Source organism: Grampus griseus (assembly GCF_964374135.1).
Source record: "Grampus griseus genome assembly, chromosome: 12".
Classification (NCBI taxonomy): Eukaryota; Metazoa; Chordata; class Mammalia; order Artiodactyla; family Delphinidae; genus Grampus; species Grampus griseus.
The window spans coordinates 43,103,134-43,123,417 of NC_139006.1; positions in this window are offsets into that span (position 1 = coordinate 43,103,134).

Below are 20,284 nucleotides of genomic sequence, written 5' to 3' on the forward strand. Positions count from 1 at the left end.
ATGCCGTCTGCCTGTTTGTGGAGGTGATACAGATGTGATGTGGTTGATACTACAGGTTTTCTAAAGACAGCCATTTCTCCCCATTTTCATTGCTTTTAGAACTTGGTTGTGTTCACGTTTTTTCAAAGCTATGTGCTTGAAGGGGGCTGGCTGGAGCCACTCTCAAGTCTCCTGTTGCTGGGCCAACGATTGCCTTAAGGCCTGGGTGATGGGACCAGAGAAGACAGCTGCAGATGGGTGGAGGCTTGTAAAATGGAAGCATGAGAGGGGCACTCTGACGGGGGCACTCTCTGCATCTTCAGGTCATCAGGGAGACAATGTCAGCACCGCGAATGGCAGAATGGAGGAAGGAAGGGCACCTCCCTTCTTGATGAGCCACCAAATTCACAGGTTCCAGAATGACATCTCTGGACTTCCTGTTTTGTGAGATAACAAGTGGCTGTCTTGTTTAAGTCACTTTTAGTTGTGTTTCTGTTACTTATAGCCAAAGTCATCCTACCCGCCATGCATTCACTCTCTCAATAGTATATTGTGTGTACTTTCCTTGTCATAAAATAGTCTTCAAAAGCAGACCCTGCAAAATTGGAATGATTGGTTTGCTTCTTTCGCAAAGGACTTTGAGCTCTTTGAGTGCACAGATTAGGGGTTTCGTTGGTTTTTTTGTTTTGTGAGTTTTGTTTTGTTTCGTTCGTTTTTGCCCTCAGGCTCAGACCCTAGTACAATATCTGGCACAATGCAGGCACTGAGATTTTGTGGAATGAGGAGATTGATGACCAAAAAGCCACCTGACAGTAGGTGACAATTATTGAGCATGGACATAGAGTCCTCAGCTGCTCTACAGAAAGCTGTGCTTACCAAAGTCACACTGGGCCTGCATTTGCTGAAGGTAAATCTTAGGGAGAAACTACAACATGTTTACCTGAAACTGTGTGATGATCAGGATCAAAACTGAAACCTGAATATTAAAAGAAGAGAGAAAGGTCGTGGTGTGACTTCGTGTGCTGGGTAGCACTCATCCTTATGCCCATGCCTCACTGAAAAAAGAATTCTTCACAAAGCTGTGTCTAAGTATTCATTTTTAAAAAAGATAAGGTTTATGGGCTTCCCTGGTGGCGCAGTGGTTGAGAGTCCGCCTGCCGATGCAGGGGACACGGGTTCGTGCCCCGGTCCGGGAAGATCCCACATGCCGCGGAGCGGCTGGGCCCGTGAGCCATGGCCGCTGAGCCTGCGCGTCCGGAGCCTGTGCTCTGCAACGGGAGGGGCAACAACAGTGAGAGGCCCACGTACCGTTAAAAAAAAAAAAAAAAAAAAAAAAATATATATATATATATATATATATATATATATGAGGTTTACTAGTTTGGATGAATGTAGATGGGCCCCCTAATAACTGCTCCCCTCACCCTTTGTCCTTTTCTTCTCAGAACAGCAATCTTGCCAGTGACCACTTGTTCTGTACATGCTTTCCCTGTTAGACTGACTGCAAGCTCTGTGAAGTCAGAGACCACATTTGCCCTCAACCCCTGAATTCAGCACTTTCTAGTTCCTCCACAATTTGTTGAATGATGGCTAAAAACTGAGGGGGGAATTCAGGTTCACACAAAAATCCAAGTTGTCCATGAACTGATTCTGTAATTTGGACTGTAGATGGAGAAACGGGAGAAGGAGGGTTGATGTGTGGGGAGAGGAGGACCTGAAGGCAAAGGAAGAATCCCAATTTCACCCCCATCCCCTGTCAGCTGTTCTAACAAAATGCACTAATATGAAATAGGCACAAGGGGGCAGCTCGGATAGGCAGTGAAGGCCAACCTGTTGAATTTTTAAAAAGTAAATTTATTTATTTATTTTTGGCTGCATTGGGTGTTTGTTGCTGCGTGCGGGCTTTCTCTAGTTGCGACGAGCGGGGGCTACTCCTTGCCGCAGTACATGGGCTTTTCATTGCGGTGGCTTCTCTTGTTGTGGAGCACGGGCTCTAGGTGCGCGGGCTTCAGTAGTTGTGGCTGTCGGGCTTAGCTGCTCTGTGGCATGTGGGATCTTCCGGGACCAGGGATCGAACCCGTGTCCCCTGCATTGGCAGGTGCACTCTTAACCACTGCGCCACCAGGGAAGCCCCTTGTTGAATATTTTGATCCTTGGTAATGTTATTTTTTAATAATATCTGTTAATCCAGAGTTGGTTGCAAATTCACCTTCTTTTATTAAAAGGCACTGGAACAGCCAAATCTTTCTTTTACAGTGTCATCGGGCATTCCAGAAAGCACATTTAATCCATGTTAAATAGGAACAAAATACTCATTTGAGGGTCCTCGTTTGCTTTCTGTGGCTCGTTGTAGGAGAATTAAATTGGTTCCAGAAAGGAACCAAGAAGTCCATGGATTTTTTTCAGGCAGTCAGTTCCCAAGGCTTGACCTACACTTTTGTACTGAGCATGGAGTAATGAAAGGTCAGTGAACTGTAATTTAAAAAAAAAAAGATTCTAGTCCAGGTTTTCTAACTAGCTGTGTGGATTTGAGTAAGTCATTTAGCATCTCTGGGACATATTTTTCTTATTTGCAAAATAAAAGGACTTAGTAGGGCCAACATTTCTCAATCCAATAAAACTATGGATTGCAAGCTATCTAAATTCTCTACCAAAGGCCACAGGAGTAAGAAAAAGAAAGAGGTGGGGAAGGCAGAGAGGAATCAAGTCCTGATGAGCTATAGGGGGAAAAGCAGAGGAGGCGAGTGGGCTTGGGCTGAGAAAGATGTGCCTCGTTTGGGGAAAACCCTGGGCTAAGTTCTCTTCAAGCTCTACATTCTGACCTTCTAGTACTTCCTACTTTATATTTTCACTTAGAAGTCTGCCAGAGCCTCTGCTTGCCCCACATCAAAACCGCCATCTTCTCCCCATAAACCGTCTGTCTTTTCCAGCATCCTCGCCTGGTGACAGCCCACTAAATTCCCTCCTCCTCACCTAGACCTAAACCCAGGCATCCTTCCCATCCACTGACCCTAGAACTAAAGTCTGGTGAGGGAGGACAATAAGGGGTTAGTAAACACATAGGCCATTAAAAATGGTCGTAAGTGGGTTTCCCTGGTGGCTCAGTGGTTGAGAGTCCGCCTGCCGATGCAGGGGACACAGGTTCGTGCCCCGGTCCGGGAAGACCCCACATGCCGCGGAGCGGCTGGGCCCGTGAGCCATGGCTGCTGAGCCTGCGCGTCCGGAGCCTGTGCTCCGCAACGGGAGAGGCCACAACAGTGAGAGGCCCGCGTACCGCAAAAAAAAAGTGGTCGTAAGTTCTATAAAGGTAAAAAAAAAGACTCAATTGAAAACAATGCTCGCGCACGCCTGCGAGCACGTGCCTGTGAGAGACAGGGACCTAATTTGGGTGGCCAGAGAAGGTTTCTCTGAGAAGGCGACATTTAATCTGACATCTGAAACAGGAGGATGAGGGCTGCAGAAATGGGAGAGTGAAATGTTTGCAGGGGCCCTGGGGCTGGAGAGGGGATGCCCGAGGAGCATCTGGAGGTGAAAGAAGGCCTGGATGACAATGGGGTAGTGAGTGAGCAAGACAGGGACCAGATGTAGGTGCAAGAGGCACACGGGGCCCTCCAGGCCAACTAGGGACAGTTTTGTTCTCAGGGACATGGCAGGTTATCTTTCATTTAATCCTCTTATTCATCATCTATATCTAAACAGTCATCAAATCTGGTTAATCTTTTGTTCTTACTTCTTTCCTATCTCTTACATCCTTTCATATTTAATTCTAGACCTGATTTTGATTGTAATTCCCTATGTAACATCTCTATGCAAGATTCTTTTAAAGAGTGGAAACAAATCTTCATATATATATTTTGAACAGCTTTATTACACATTGATTCGAAGTTTGTTTTTAGCAAATACCTTTTGGTTGACCAATAACTTTCACGGGCCTAGCCAGGCTCTGGACGCGCAGGCTCAGTGGCCATGGGTCACGGGCCCAGCCGCTCCGTGGCATGTGGGATCTTCCCGGACCGGGGCACGAACCCGCGTCCCCTGCATTGGCAGGTGGACTCTCAACCACTGCGCCACCAGGGCAGCCCCTGACCAATAATTTTTTATTGGTAGGGTGTGAACGCACCTCTTGTAGATACACGCACGCATGCGCACACACACACCACACACGCACACACACACACACCACAAACACACACACACACACACACTTTTATTAACAGACCTGATTTGGATCATAAGGACAACTCAAAAGTTCTAAAGGAAGCAGTCTGCATTTGGGGGAAAAAAATAGCAAAAAAGTATCTGAGTGATTTCTTAAGTGGTGAAATCTCCCTTTTTCTTGAGTTTTAAAAATAGCCTAAATGGAATGTTACTCAAATTTCTACAAGAAAACATACCTTTAGGCTGAGAGACAGCATTAGAAATTTCATCCTAAAGAATTATTTTTTTTTGGGGGGGGAAATGGGGTGGAGTTATAAGAGCCTCAAGATAGAGGCTTCTAATTAAATTGCCCTCTCAACCAGAACTGCAGAGTATACGCTATAATCACCACAATTCAGTTTAAATCTGGGACGGAATGATAATTTTGTTAGTTCAGAGGTTTTTAAACTATGGTTCATAACTGCTGGAGAGTTTGCGATGACATTCCAAGGTTCTGTGAGGCGTGTGTATTTGCTGGGGGACCAGGGGACTTGCAGCAAATGAATAAATAAGGAAGATTTCACAGTCTCAGGAAGTTTAAGTAGGTCTCAGATGAGATGAGATCACGAAGATGATCAGGAAGTGCTGTACTTGTCTTTCTGACTTTGCAGATGACAACAAACCCACGACACATTATTAAGGAGGAAGTTTTGAGTCCTTTTCCTACTATGATGCATTTGCCCTTATTTACCTGCATCCTTCATCCCAGTTCATCTGCAGTGTGGGCTTAGGAAATAAAAGCTGATGACTGGAGTAGTAAAGGGGAAAAGGATAAGGTAGGTCCAACCCACAACAGTAGCCTCAGCCTTTCAAGTTAACCCACTGAGCTAACCAGTCACAGGCAAAACAAATCATTCATTCATTCATTCAATCATCTTTTTTTTAAGTTGTATATTTTTAATAAATCTACTTAATATTACATATTTAAGACCCAGTTTCCCTTAAGAATTTAAGCTCAACTCACAAATCTCAATATACTATGTTTTTATAGTTGATTTACAATGTTGTGTTAGTTTCTGCTGTACAGCAAAGTGAGTCAGTGATACATACACCTATATCCACTCCACTCTTTTTTAGATTCTGTTCCCATATAGGTCATTACAGAGCATTGAGTAGCGTTCCCTGTGCTGTACAGTAGGTTCTTATTCATTTAACAATCTTGATTGAGTGCAAGGCGCTGGGTGAAGGGGATACTGAGGCAGAAAATGTGCACAGGATCAAGAAGCTTACATTCTTGGGGGAGCAGACGTTAATGGATAAACATACAGGTAATATGTTAACTAAAACTAAGAACTAATAAGAGCTGCGATAGAAATGTCAAGGTTTACTCACAGCACAGAATGCGTGGACTGAGTCTAGCTGAGCAGTGGGCCCAGGAAAAATTGTCCTGCTTAAGAGCCATTTAAACTGGCATCTCGGGACGTCCCTGGTGGTGCAGTGGTTAAGACTCCGCACTCCCAGTGCAGGGGGCCCGGGTTCGATCGCTGGTCAGGGAACTAGATCCCACATGCATGCCACGACTAAGAGTTCACATGCCACAACTAAGGAGCCCACCTGCTGCAACTAAGACCCAGGGCAACCAAATAAATAAATAAGTAAAATAAAGTGGCATCTCAAAGATGAGGAGGAAAGTTGACGAGGCGAAGTGCTGTGGGATCAGCATTCCAATGAGAGGGAATATTGTGGGCAAAGTCCCCGAGGTGGGAAAGAGCTAGGCCCTTCCAAGGAACCAAAAAGGAGCCCAAGACGTCTAAAGCTGTGGTTCCCAAAGTGCGGCCCCAAAGAGACCCTGTCAGGAAGTCGGCAAGGTCAAAACTGTGTTCATAATAACACTGAGATATTTGCTATTTGCTTTTTGTGTGTGTGTTGACATTGATAGGAATGGTGCAAAAGCAAGGGTGGGTAAGATTGCTGGTGCCTTACAATAATGAAGAACACTGAATAGTCCCCGCAGTTAGTTTTTCACTGCCGCACACTCGCTTTAAAAAAGTGCCTGTTTGCTTAAGAATGTCCTTGATGAGGCAATACAAATTATTAGTTTTATTAAATCTTGACCCTTGAGTACAAATCTTTTTAATATTCTGTGTTCAGAACTGGAAAGTATGTAGCGAGCACTCCTGCTGAGCACCGAAGTATGAAGGTTGTCTCACGACAAAGCATCGGTGCGACTGAGTTTTGAGACGCACTCGCTACTTTTTCAAGGAACGCCGTTTTCACTTGAAAAAATAATTAGCAGGCAAACCATGGTTATTAAGACGTGGGGGACTGGCAACCATTTGCTTAAAACTGAATGAAGGATGCCTATCACTTTAAGGAAAGCAACCGACATATGTACTTGTTGCCAATGATAAAATTCAAGCTTTCATGTGAAAATTTTAGAATTTTGTAAGACTCCTTCCTATCTGCTACTGTGATCTTGATATCTTCCCAATACTTATAAATACTTTCTGATAAGATTGATGGTGATAATATTCCAGGTAGCTGTCAGACAGTATAATCTCTAATTCTTCCATGGAAATTTATTAAAATGTCCTTTGTGGAAAACTGTATTATATTTATAAATATAGATACAAAAATTCTAATTGGAATAGAAGCAAACACCATGTCAATAAACCAGTTAGCGTTTACTCCAAGAATGGAAAAAGTATTTTAATATCACAAAATTGGTTACCATATTTTTCCTTAAACAAATTAAGGGAAAATTTAATATGACTTTATCAATAGATACTTAAAAGGCATTTGATTCAACATAGTAGATATTCCTAGTCAAACTCACTAAAATATGACTACAAGGAAACTGCTTAAATATAATAAAAATATTTCCACAAAAGCCCTCCACCAAATATCTTAATGGCAACATGAAAACCATTTCATTTAAAATCAAGATCTAGACAGGAAAGCCTGTTATGACAATTTGACTTTGTCTGGGGAGATCTAGTGAATGCAATTTTTAAAAATGAATAACGGAAATAAATACTTGAAAAGAAATGGATACTAGGTAGTTTTGCTGATGATATGAATTTCCAAGGGATCCTCTTTTCTTAAAGCACTAGGATTAATAAGGGAATTTAAGAATCAGAGGATATAAGATAAATACACATAAAATATTAGCTTTTATTTATTCTAATAATAAACATGTAGAAATGGAAAAGGGAAAATATTTTATTCATAAAATAGTGAGCAAAAATATCAAGGAATACAGTTAGTAATAAAGGCACTAATCTTGTTAAGGGTCACAAAACAAAGTCTGAACAAATGGAAAGATAATACTGCCTTCTTAGATGACAATGTGAAATATCATAAAATTATTAATTCTCCCCCCAGATGTATAAATATAATACCATTATAATTACAGTTGCTCAGGTTTTCTTTTCTTTTTTTTGAGTCAGAGAGGAGACTGGATAAATGATTTTAAACCTTATATGAAAGAATAAATGTTCAAGTGTATAAAAAAGAACAGTAACGGGGAAATTGCCTTACCAGACATCAGAGTATATTATTAAGCCATTATGAAATAAACATGGTATTCGTATGAGACTGAGAAATAGGTCAGTGGGAAAGAAAAGAGAATCCAGAAATAATCTTGTATATGAGAATTTAATATATATTATACATCAAAAGCGGTAGTTCAATTTAGTGGGAAAATAAAAAAATATTTTTAAAAGGATACCAGTATAACTGCTATCCAACAGAAATAAAACAAATTTCTTATTTTACACCATATACCAAAATACATTCCCCAGAGATTAATCTTAGTAGTAAACAACAAAACAGAACAAAATATTGCCTTAATATCTAGGAGACTTTGTGTACAATCTAGGGACAAGGAAACCATAACAAGATTGGAAAACCCAGAGACTATAAAAGATATATCTGTCACATTAAAAATGTATATGGTAAAAGACATAAACAAGTTCACAACTCAAATGATAGATTTGTGAAAAAAATACTTGTAATAAGTATTTAGTTTATATAATACTTATATTACTTCATATAGTATAGAAACTAATTATGTGGAAATTAATTACATAGAAATTAATATAGGGATTAATTTAACTTATATAATATGGAAAGCTTTTATAAATTGGCAACCCAGTAGAAAAATGATCAAAAAATATGAAAAGGCAATTTATAGAAGCACAAATCCTGATAGGCAATAAACATACAAAAAGATGCTTGAATTTACCATAGTTGAGGAAATGCAAATGAAAGTAATAGTAAGACATCACTTCATGATCAGCCAGTCAAAATTAAAAACAACTACAAAATATGTGACTGGTGGGAATGTAAATTTTACAGCATTTGGAGAAAGAAATCTAGCATTATCTATTAACATTTAAAATATACATACTCAAAAGAATAGGTAAACAAACTGTGGTTTATGCATACAGTGGAATACTACTCAGCGATAAAAAGGAAGGAACTACTCTACATGCAACAACATGGTTCAATCTTAAAACCATTATTCTAACAAAATAATCCAGACACAAAAGAGTCCAGACTGTATGATTCCATTTATGCCAATTTCCAAAACAGGAAAAACTAATCTACAGTATTAGGACATATGTATCAAGATGCTTCATCATAGCACTATGCAGAGTGGTAAAAAAACTAGGAAGAAACTGAATCCTCGTTAATACAGAATGACTGACTGAATCACGGTAGTCCACATCAAGGACTAGTACACAGACAATGAAAAAGAATAGAGGTATGTGTACCAGTTGGCTTGGAGGGGTTTCTACAAGGTATTGTTTATAAGCAAGGGGCAGAAAAGCATTAACAATATAATCCCATGTTCGTAAAACGATGACTCCACCCCCATATCTAAGTGTGTATCCATGTATATACCTGTGATGTAGTGTCTGTATCTCATTACAGGAATACAAAGGAAGATACGGAAGATACGTATTAGGTATGTTAACGTGAATTAAAAGGGGTGGGGAATGGAAGGAAAAGAGGGAGGAAAGGGCATCAAACTAAAAGACAAAAGAATGAGCTAAAAACAACAGTATATATGATTACATTTGTTCATTTGTGTATTTAAAATTTATATTTACAGAGGACTACTCAAAGAAAATGCTGTCCATCTTGCACATATTTTAAATTTGATCACTGGATTAAACTCGAACTTTAGAGCTATGTATTTGGACTACATCGTATCAGTCTTTATTGTCACTTGAAAGTAAAGTACATTGAATTGAACTTCAGCCCTCTCTATTTTACAGAGAAGAAACTAAGCTGTAAAGCTTAATTGACTTGCCCAAACAAACACAGCTGGGAAGTGGCAGACCATGAATTTGAACCCAGGCAGCCCAACTCCACAAGCCACATGCACAACTCTCAGTATTTGTTAAATGCTTTCTGACAGTTTAGGAGAAGTGAGTGGGACATTCATCTTAAGGAACAATTTAAAGGGGTGCTGAGAGACTCAGAGAGCAGGAGAAATAATATTTGAAAAAAACGTGAAAAATAATCCACATTGAACAAAAACATCAAAATTTTAAATAAAGACAGGATCCCACCCTGAACTTGCCTCACCCTAATCCCAGCCCCACTGGACCTTGTCTTTACTGAAAAATTTGATACTTTGTTCATGATACATATGTTTACATTAATTTTGATTAATCACATTAATATTGCATTGGAATATTATTTATCTTGATTATTGAGGGTTTTGATATTTATTTACTTTTTTTTAATTTGATTTTTTTTTTTTTGCGTTATGCGGGCCTCTCACTGTTGTGGCCTCTCCCATTGCGGAGCACAGGCTCCGGACGCACTGGCTCAGCGGCCATGGCTCACGGGCCCAGCCGCTCCGCGGCATGTGGGAGCTTCCCGGACCGGGGCACGAACCCGTGTCCGCTGCATCGGCAGGCGGACTCTCAACCACTGCGCCACCAGAGAAGCCCCTTTTATTTTTTAATTTAGTTTTTATTTTATACTGAGGTATAGTTGACTTACAATGTTGTGTTAGTTTCAGGTGCTGTAAATGTTTTTGGTGCCCCCTTAAATGACGATGAGGTAAGTGTCATCGTCAGTCATGCTGCCCCCCCACCCCCCCATCCACCCCTGTCTGAATACGCGGCACAAGGAGGCACCTCTTAAGCTAGAGCAGTGCTTCTCAAACTTGTTCAAAACTACATTCGGACTCGGTCCTCGGTCAGTCTGGGATGGGGCATCAGAGGCTGCATTTCTAACAAGCTCCCAGCTGATGCCCGTGGTACTGGCACGTGGATCTTACTTGCTTTGTGTGGTACGGAGCTGTCGGTCAGGGCACGTGGTGAGTGGTCAGAAAGACTAAAATGCACCAAAATAATGAAAGAGCACTACCCACCAGCATCACTGTGAGCATTTTAATCCTTACGATAGCCCTGTAAGGTGGATTCTGTTATGCCAACAACCCACCAGCCAAAACCCACCACGAACATACCTCTAGTTGCACAAGGATTTATTCAGCTTGCTGCAAGCTGAACGCACACCCAGGGACCATGTGAGGGAGCTGGAGGGGTTTATTATGGGATCTGGTCTTCCACTGGGGGAATCTCAGGAGGGTTAAGGGCTGGGGCGCCAGTTCTGGCCTGGGTGCCCTCCAGGCACAAGAGCAACTTGATGATTGAGCACCTTGTAATTTTTTTTTTTCTTTCTTTTTGGCCCAGGAAGACAGAGGGTTAACATGGATAGAACCGCCATTACAGAGGAGTAGTTGGTCAGAAGAGGGGGGCATTAATTCTGTTTGTGTCTGCAGAGTGTCCTTATCTCTGTTTTGTGTCACGAGTGACCATGTTGCTGGTTTGTTCCAACATAGTCATGGAGTGACCTTGTCTGATTATTGTTTTTATTCTGCGAGTGATGTTTATGTTCCTTTAGGAACACTGCAGCCAGTGCTGTCCAGACCTGCCCAAGCTGGGCCCCCTTCACGTGGGAGTAACTTCCTTGGGATTTTCTGAGTCCCTGCTGGTGTCCGAGACCGGCCAGGGCTGCAGCGCCATCACCCCCGGGGCGCCCTGAGCCTGGCCTGGTACTCATGTTTCTCCCCTTCAGAGATTCACCCTGTGACTCTGCCCAGCTCAGGGAACATCCTGACGCCCTGAGATGCTCGAGGACTCATGCCCACGTAGTCATCCGTGGCCTGTGTGTGGACGCCTGTCCCATGAGGGCAGCCTAGTGAGCAGATAGTTCCCATGGGCTGATACAGCATTCCTTCTGCAGAACTGTGTGAAACTTAGCTGCCAGATTTGGAGTAACCTTTTTTTTTTTTTACATGTAGTGTTTTATTTATTTTTAATGCATATTTTAATTAAAAATTTTTCAGCTCTATTGAGGTGTAATTGACAAATGAACTTGGAAGATATTTAAAACGTACATCGTGATGATTTGATATATGCAGACATTGTAAAGGCATTCCCCCATCTACTTAATTGGCACATGTATCACCTCACATATTTCTCTCTCTTTTTGTGAGAACATTTAAGTTCTCCTCTCTCAGCAAATTTCATTACACAAACAAGCGTTCTCGACGACAGTCACCATGTTATACATTAGATCTTCAGACCTTATTCATCTTATAGCTGAAAGTTTGTGCCCTTTTACCAAACTTTCCCCATTTCCCCCACCCTATCCCCTGCCCGCCACATCTCCGCAACCACTTTTCTCTGTTTCTATGAGTTTGACTTTGTTTTTTAGATTCCACTCAAATTGCTTATATAGACGGGGTCCCACAAAATATATTTGCCTGGGGCTCCACACATCTAAGGGCTGCACCCATCACAGCCTAGCCAGCAGCTGCCTGGGGCCATTTTTCACTGTCTCAGTTGTTGTTGCCCCCATTACAAAGAAGAGGCAACTGAGGTTCACAGAGGTTAAGCAACGCCCCAGCGATTCTCCGGCTGGTGGTGGTGGTGCAGCAGGGACGTGGACTCCGGTGTATCTGCTCCTGGGGCTGGTGCTCCAAACCACACCCTCCCTCGCCCACCCGCCAACTGCGAGGGCGCCTCGGATGAGTCCTGCCCCAGTGACTGTGCTGACGTTTGGAACACTCCCACGCACCTACGGTCACCTAATCTATGACAAAGGAGACAAGAATATACAGTGGAGAAAAGACAGCCTCTTCAATAAGTGGTGCTGGGAAAACGGGACAGCTACATGTAAAAAGAATGAAATTAGAACATTCTCTAACACCATACACAAAAATAAACTCCAAATGGATTAAAGACTTAAATGTAAGACCGGATACTATGAAACTCTTACAGGAAAACATAGGCAGAACACTCTCTGACATAAATTGCAGCAAGATCTCTTTTTGATCCCCCTCTGAGAGTAATGAAAATAAACACAAAAATAAACAAATGGAACACTGCTTCTGCTTTTCAAATCCCTTAAATGGTTTAAAATTTTTTTTTTTCCCCTGCGTGGTACTCGGAAATCTCCCTGCATCTTCCACGTTTTGCTCCTTTGCTCCTTTCTCTTCCCGACTGCACGTCCTTTGAACTGATACTGTTAGGGACCCCCATCTGTGCCATCTGAGCCCCAGTCCAGGTTCGTCACAGGACTATAGAAACTCTACAGAGTTAACCTGGGTTCCTGTGAACAGCAGAGATTGTGAACAGCTCAGGATGTTTTCTCGAATGGCACGGGGACTCTCCAGATTGCTGCGGGTGGTGCGGAGGTTGGCTGTGAGGAGGAGGTGCCTGCGTGTGGGCAGGAAAGAGAGGTGTGTTAAGTCTTCTATTATGGGGTCCGTCCATCTAGGGTGGTCACCCTCCCCACTGCCGGTTTCAAGAGCTAGAAACAGCGGGGAGGTGGCCCATGACTAAGAGGCTCCGTGTTCTTTCAGGACAGAGAGGGAGCCCTGTCGCTTCAGTGGGATGAGGCTTGTTTTCTGCCGTTGAAAGAATCTAGAACACAAAACTATTAGGAAGGCTCCTCTGTGTGAGTCCAGTGTTGAGTTTACCTTAGAAGCAGCGTCCGTAATGGAAACAGCATTGTCTTTGGCGTCTGCTGACCTGGGCTGGAATCCCAGCTTTGCCAGTATAGTAGCTGTGCGACCCTGTGAAAGTTACACAAACCGTCTGTGCCTCAGTTTTCTCATCGGAAGAGTGGGGATAATAATTCCTTCCTCAAACAGTTGTTGTGAGGATTGAATAAGATGATGCTTGTACAGTGCCTGGTACAAGGGACACTGCAGCTCTTATTATTCTTTTTATCTTATGTGGTCTTCTGGAGGACAGTCTGAGATCACGGGCTGGCTCTCCCTGGTGTCACTTCAAAAAGTTGGGGGAACACCTCCCACGTATGTGTAGCCAGTTTTGAAAAAACAGTTTCAAATCAATCATCCATCTATATGTCCAAACCTTTTGCATCCAGTTTCTATTTCCAGCCTGTATCATCCCTGCACGTAATGAAGTTCAAAAGCTCTGCAGCCTGCTATGTAAAACAGAAACTTCTTTCACTTCCCCAAAAGCTCCCACTCTCACAGCTCAATGGCGAAGGGGTCCAAGTTCACTGTCTTCCTAACCTTCATCATTTCCTAGACACTTGAACATCATCTTCTTCCTCTTTATACATTTTATTTATCTCTCACTTCATTTTTTCGGGTAACCTTAAGACTTTCTTAAAGTACACTTGCAAGAATACTCCAGGGCTGAGTACACCTTCCTGTTTTCTTTAACACCCCTGGTGTTTCTGTTCTGAAGGTGTTTTGGGGGCCATTTAGGGTGTGAAAGGCTTAGATAGCAGCCCTCGTTTGGGGTCAGATGTATCTAGTTTGAATCACATCGCTCCTGCTTAGCAGTCAGCCATGTGACCAAGTCCTGTCAGTAAGGTGGGTTGACATTGGTACCTGCCCAAGGCTGGTGGGGGTCCCTGGGCCCAAGCGGGGCAGGGCTCGGCAGTGGGGGGCCCTCGGCAGGAGCCCAGGACCGGGAGCGGCAGGGCCAGTCCACCTGAGAGCAAAGCCTCATCTCATCTTTCTGGCCTCCCCACATTTTCCACTTTGCAAACTATTTTGCCTTCTTCTCTTTCTAAAATGGGACATTTAGCATCTTGTCCTTTGACTCAAAAAATCTTCAAAAATGCCCTCCTGATGAGTCTTGTGTGGAGAGCTCCGCCTGGAATAGCCTCACAATTCCCTCCTTCCACCTGTCTTCAAACATCTGGGGACCCTGCAGACATCTGGAGATGTCAACAGGACTGCGACCCAGCCCTCAGACTTGGGGAGCACTCGCTCCAGTGGGCGGGGTGTGATGCTGTTGGGTAGCCCAGAGTTAGAAACGGATGCCTCCAGGGGAGCTGAGGTCTGAACTGTGTCTCTGCCGGTGAACAGGGGGCTATTGGGTGTGTCTGAGTCACAGGAGATGAGAGTCCCCTGGGAAGAAGGGACACAATAAAAAGAGGAGATGATGGCAGGACACAGCATTTGGACACAAAGAAGGCTGGAGAGGCTGAAGCCTGGGGTGATGGGGGGCGGTGGGAGTGGAGCTTAGGTGGGCGGCGCAGGACTCCCAAGGCCAGCCTGGGGCTTTGGGTTGTAGACTGTGGACGGTGGGAGGATACTGAACAATCTTAAGCAAGGGTGTAACATCGTGTAATTTCCAAAGACAAGATCAGATTAATGGTCATAAAAGGATGTCATGGTTATCACAGAGCGTTGGAAAAATACAGAAAAGTAAAAATAAGAAAATAAAAATTTAATGGCCCAGAGATAAACATGGATAACATTATCGTATTTACTTTTTATTCCTTCTCTCTCTCTCATCGTGGCTACTGTGACCGCGGGCTAACTGCACCAGGCGTGATGAGACTTGCATGGAGAGCTTTCCTCACGTAATCTCACCACAACTCCTTGCTGTAGACAGAGCTATTCACAGGCGAGGAAGCGTTAAGAAGCTTCTCTGGGTCTCGTGGTCGGTACCTGGCAGAGTTGGACTTTGGACCAGACTATGGGGCTCCGGCCCCCGAGTTCTGAACCCCTAAGCTGCTCGGCGATTACACAGTCGACACACACACATGCACAGAGAGAGGTGAAGTTTCCTTTAAAATAGAGTTTGGCACCCTAATTTTCTGGATTGGGGTTTTAAAAAGAGTTTTGGTGAGAGCTTGAAGGAGCTGCGTAGGTGGGGAGCGGTTCAGAAAGTGTGGTGGCAGGGAGACAGCTGGACGGAGCTGCAAAGGTCACGTGAAAGATGACGAACAGGGGTGACACAGCAAGGGTGGGCGCAGGGGCGAGGATGCACAGGGAGACCTTTAGGAGGTAGAAATAACAGACCTTGATGACTCAGAGCGTGTGTGTCTGCGTGTGTCTAGGCGGGAGTCGAGGGAAAGGAAGGCGTGAAGGAAAATCATGAAGATTCTTTACTGAGCACCTGGGTGGGAGGGAGAAGCGTTTGGGAGACCAGGAAGGGGATGAGCTCCCCTTGAGACCCCGTGAGAGGGTGCTGGCTGCCGGATGGGTGTGTTTGCCAGGCAGTTAGGGGCAGAGGGGGCAAAACAGAGGGGCGTCGCTGCGCGTTCGTACTGAAGTCAAGGGACGTGAGGTTCCCTGGGAAGAAAGGACAGAATAAAAAGGAGGCATCTGCAGAGGAAGCTTGGGACACGGGCAGAGAGGACAGCAGGGTCAGACGGTTAGGTTCCAGAGTGGTCAACACTCAGAGACCACAGAGCAGGATGGGATGAGAACAGGAAGAGGCCACCGGAGCCACTGCTCTCCTCCCCAAACCCCAGTTTCGGGCTAACCCCTCAGCAGCCTTCGAAATTATATTTGCATACTCATCTCTGGTTCACTTTACTGTCCCAGCCTGTCGTGCTGTGCCTCTGCGTCTCTAAGGCCTATTTACACTGTCACCTCCTCCAGCAAGCCTTCCCAGCCGGCTCCCCTGAGCCTCCAGCTCTCTGTTCACATGCTCCCCCTACAAGCGCACCCCCCATCATAGATCTTGTTTCCCCCAAGATTCCAAGCATCTGGGGCCAAGGCTCTGCCTTCCCTGGAGCCCCACAGTGCCTGACAACAAGGCGCTGATTAGTTAGATGTTCGTAACTCACAGCAGAGAGAATATTATTTTAATTGTATAGCTTGGAGTTTTGAAAATACACTTTCTCTGCACCAGAAGCTCCTTTGCCCTTTTCAGCTCAGTCCCAACTCCGTGGATTCTTCCCACGGCAGATTCTTCCCTGTTGGCTTGGCATTTTGCTACTTGAAGGCTCAGAGGCAGCCCGGGAGCTGAGACAACTTCTGTTCACTTTCCTTTTCCCACTTCCCCGCTGCTGTGTGTCACAGTCGCACCTCGATCTTCCTCACTCCCAATTTATGTCATCCCCTCATCCTAGAACCTACGGTGCCGTCCTTCCCATGTGCCATGTTTGCCTAACCATTGGACTCTTTGTAACCAAGTAACTCTGATGAGGTTAAGAAGGGACTAGTCTGCTCTATGCCCCTTCTTTTGGCACAGAACTCAGCCATATTTCACCAGCCCTCTAGGCAACTATAATGGGTGGCAGGTAACAGATCTCCACCGAGAGCTTCACAACTTCATCTTGAGTTCCTTCAAGACTCATAGGTTCCGTGTAAAGCCAGAGAGGATCCTCACTCATATGGTGTATATACGTGTCTATAGGTGTGCGTGTGTGTGTGATGAGCCACAGAGATACTTAGGATGACAATGGTGTTGATAATAATAACTACCATTTTCTGAGCACTTACCACATGCCAGGCATTATGCAAAGTGCTTTACAGACATTGTTTCACTTAATCCCCCCTTCCCTGACTGCTGCTCTTCCACGCCCTGTGGAATCTTGGGGTTACTCTTAAATCACTGCAATGTTAGATACGAAGTTTTGGCTTTCCCTTTGCGGATGTGATGGGAGCAGACCCAGGAACTTTCCATGAGCAGCACGGAGGCTTTGGAGGATATCCATGGCAGCAGTGAAGTGAGATAACCTGATCCTGCCTCAGCTCCACCTCTTATCACCTTTCCCTCAGAGACAGTGACTGGGGTCTGGAAGCCACAGGTCAACTTGAGGAAGTAATGACATTTGACTTTCCCCCAGAGATCCAGTGTCTGTGGGGCATGTGACTGTGACAATATTCCACTAAATAAGCAATGTGTGATGGAATTCTAATTAAATTTAAAAGAGAAGACAGAGTTCAGGGAAAGTTTCCTTAAGAAGAAGAAACCACCTTCCCAGTCTTGACTTTTAAACTTCCAGTCCTACTTAGGGCTATTACCATTTCAGTTGGAAAGTGGCAGAAAACCAATAGTGTTCATGTAGAAAAATACAAAATCGAGCAATCACTACTCCCTATTTCCTTAAATTGTTTGCAAAAACATTCAGGTGAGGAAATAAGAAAAAAGGGAACTTCACTGAGAAATATGATTACGTCTGGGGGACAAGCAGAGATTAAATCTGGTGTTTAAGGACAATTAAGTGGCATGAAGAACAGGAAGACTACAGACGTTCTGATCCCAAGAGACGTTAAAAATAAAGCCTTCTAGAACATCCTAGGCTTTGCAACACTGTTCCGTTTTGAAAAGACACAGGAGCACGCACGAAAATAAAAGGTGATTTGAAAAGTACAACCTGCGAGGGAGGAGAGGCAGGAAGGAGGTGTGAGTAGCCAGATTGTGGTAGGTGGGGTGTGTGCAGAAGTGGCTGTGTGCTGGCGGCGAGGGGAGGCGAGGGAGGCAGAAGCATGAAGCAGGGAGTTTTCTGTTTCACGATGAAGGATGGCGCCTTAGTCAGCTCAGGCTGCTATAACAAAATACTATATAGACAGGGTAGCTTAAACAGCAGAAATTTATTTCCCACAGTTCCAGAGGCTGGAAGCCCAAGGTCAAGGTGCTGACTGATCTGGCTTCTGATAAGGGCTGTCCTCCTGGATAGTAGACAGCTCCCTTCTAGCTGTTGCTCACATGACTTCTTTGAGCTCCAGAGGAAAGAGCGAGCTCTCTGGTGTCTCTTCTTATAAGGGAACTAATCTTATCAGATCAGGACCTACCTTCCGACTTCCTTTACCCTTAATTACTTCCATAATGGCCCAACCTCCAAATACAGTCTCATTGGGAGTTAGGGTTTGAAACTGGGAATTTTGGGGGGACACAAACAGATGGATTGTTTAGTGGTTAAAAGCTAAGGGGAAGGGGCCAGTGGAGAGAGGAAGAATCAGACACTGAGGAAGGGACAGTGGGAATGGAAGAGATGCCTCAGAGAGCCACGGATGGGAGTTTTGGCGTCAGGGAGTGGATGACTTCTCAGTAAATCATAAGGCCAGTTTTCCTGATAAGCGGGGATGGGTTTGTAATTTAAGAAGAGTAAAAAGACCCAGAAGAGCCTCCATGGGGCAATGAGATAAGAAGTGAACTGGGGGGACTTCCCTGGTGGCGCAGTGGTTAAGGATCCGCCTGCCAATGCAGGGGACATGGGTTCGAGCCCTGGTCCGGGAAGATCCCACTTGCCACAGAGCAACTAAGCCCGTGCGTCACAACTACTGAGCCTGCGTGCGTAGAGCCCGTGCTCCACGACAAGAGAAGCCACTGCAATGAGAAGCCCACGCACCACAACGAAGAGGAGCCCCCGCTCGCCGCAGCTAGAGAAAGCCCGCGTGCAGCAACGAAGACCTAATGCAGCCAAAAATAATAAATTAAAAAAAAAAAAAAAGTGGACTGGGGACTGCCATGCAATATCAAAGGGCCAGCCACACTGAGATAACACGATTGCTCCAGTGTCACCTCTTGATGGAAGTCTCGCTTGACCACCCTGTTTTAATTTTCTGCATAGCACTTAATCGTATCTGGTTCAGTTCTTACTCACCCTCGATAGGATGTAAACTCCATGAGACCTTAGACTTTTCAGCCTTGCTTGTGGCTGTATTTCCAAAACTTAGGGTAGTGCCTGGCCCAGTAAAATCCCAAGAAGCCTCAGCTGGCTGAATGATTGTGTAATGGCACCAATGAGAAGAATTATTTGACATTCTACCAGTGTCACCTGGACTCCCAGGGTCCAAAGTGTGGCAAAAGAAAGGTTTCCCAGGACTGAGTGTTGGCAAGGTGGAGATGACAGAGAGGGCAAGACAAGGGAGAAAGTAAGGGTGCCAGTGAGCCTGGGCTGGATAAGGAGGGAGAGATGACGAGGAAGACAGGGAAGATCAGAGAGGTGGGAAAAGAGGAAGTGGGGGAGCGTCCAAAGCAGGTTGAGTGGGCGTCAGTAGGAGGATGAGATACTCTGGTCAAAAGGAGAAAGCTGAGTGGGAGACTGCCGAGTTGGAGAGGGGCCGAGTGATGAAACCGTCCTAGCTGTGTCCGCAGCAGGTGGCTGCCAACAGGAAGTGGAAGGTGGGAGGTACTGAAGTGTAGCCATCGAGGCACCAGGGAGGCACCCCGTGCTGCAGGAACAGTCATTCTGAGCTGATGGGTACCAAGAGAAGGAAGCGCTCTATGGTCAAATAAGTTTAGAAAACACGAGTTAAAAACGGATTCACGTACTGCAAGACTTCTACAAATCTTTACAATACTTAAAAAGACTTCAAGAGAAGGGACGTTGTTTCCTAAATTTACGCGACTGATGAAGCCTTTTTATTTCCCTCCGGGAGTATCTCTAGGGTCGACTGTTTCCAAGAACAGAGATTCTCAAGCTGCGGTCCCTAGAACGGCAGCATCAGCGGCCTTTGGGAACCTGTTAGAAATGCAACTACACAGGCCTCACACCTGACCTGTCTAATCAGTAACTCAGGGTGGAGCCAGGAATCTGTGTTTTAACAAGTTCTCCAGGCGCTTCTGCTGCGAACTGAAGTCCAGAACCACTGAGCTAGAAAATACTTTGGAAAAGACTGATTCATGTTCATAATTGGGAAAGACTACTCATTAAGGGTTGCATTCGGTCACCACATCAATGCTGAAATAATATAGCAAGACGGCAGAAGTTGAAATGGAGAATAAAATGTGCACGTTAAGACTGCAAAATTTAATCCTAGCCTAGTTACAAGTCACATCAAAATATTAATAAAAATGACTCTGGATCACCGACTCCTTTGGATTATTCTTTCTGTTATGTCTCTCCGTTAGCAGGATCAAGAGCTGACTCCTCACCAACATACTTTGTCAAGTTGTGTGAGGGAGCG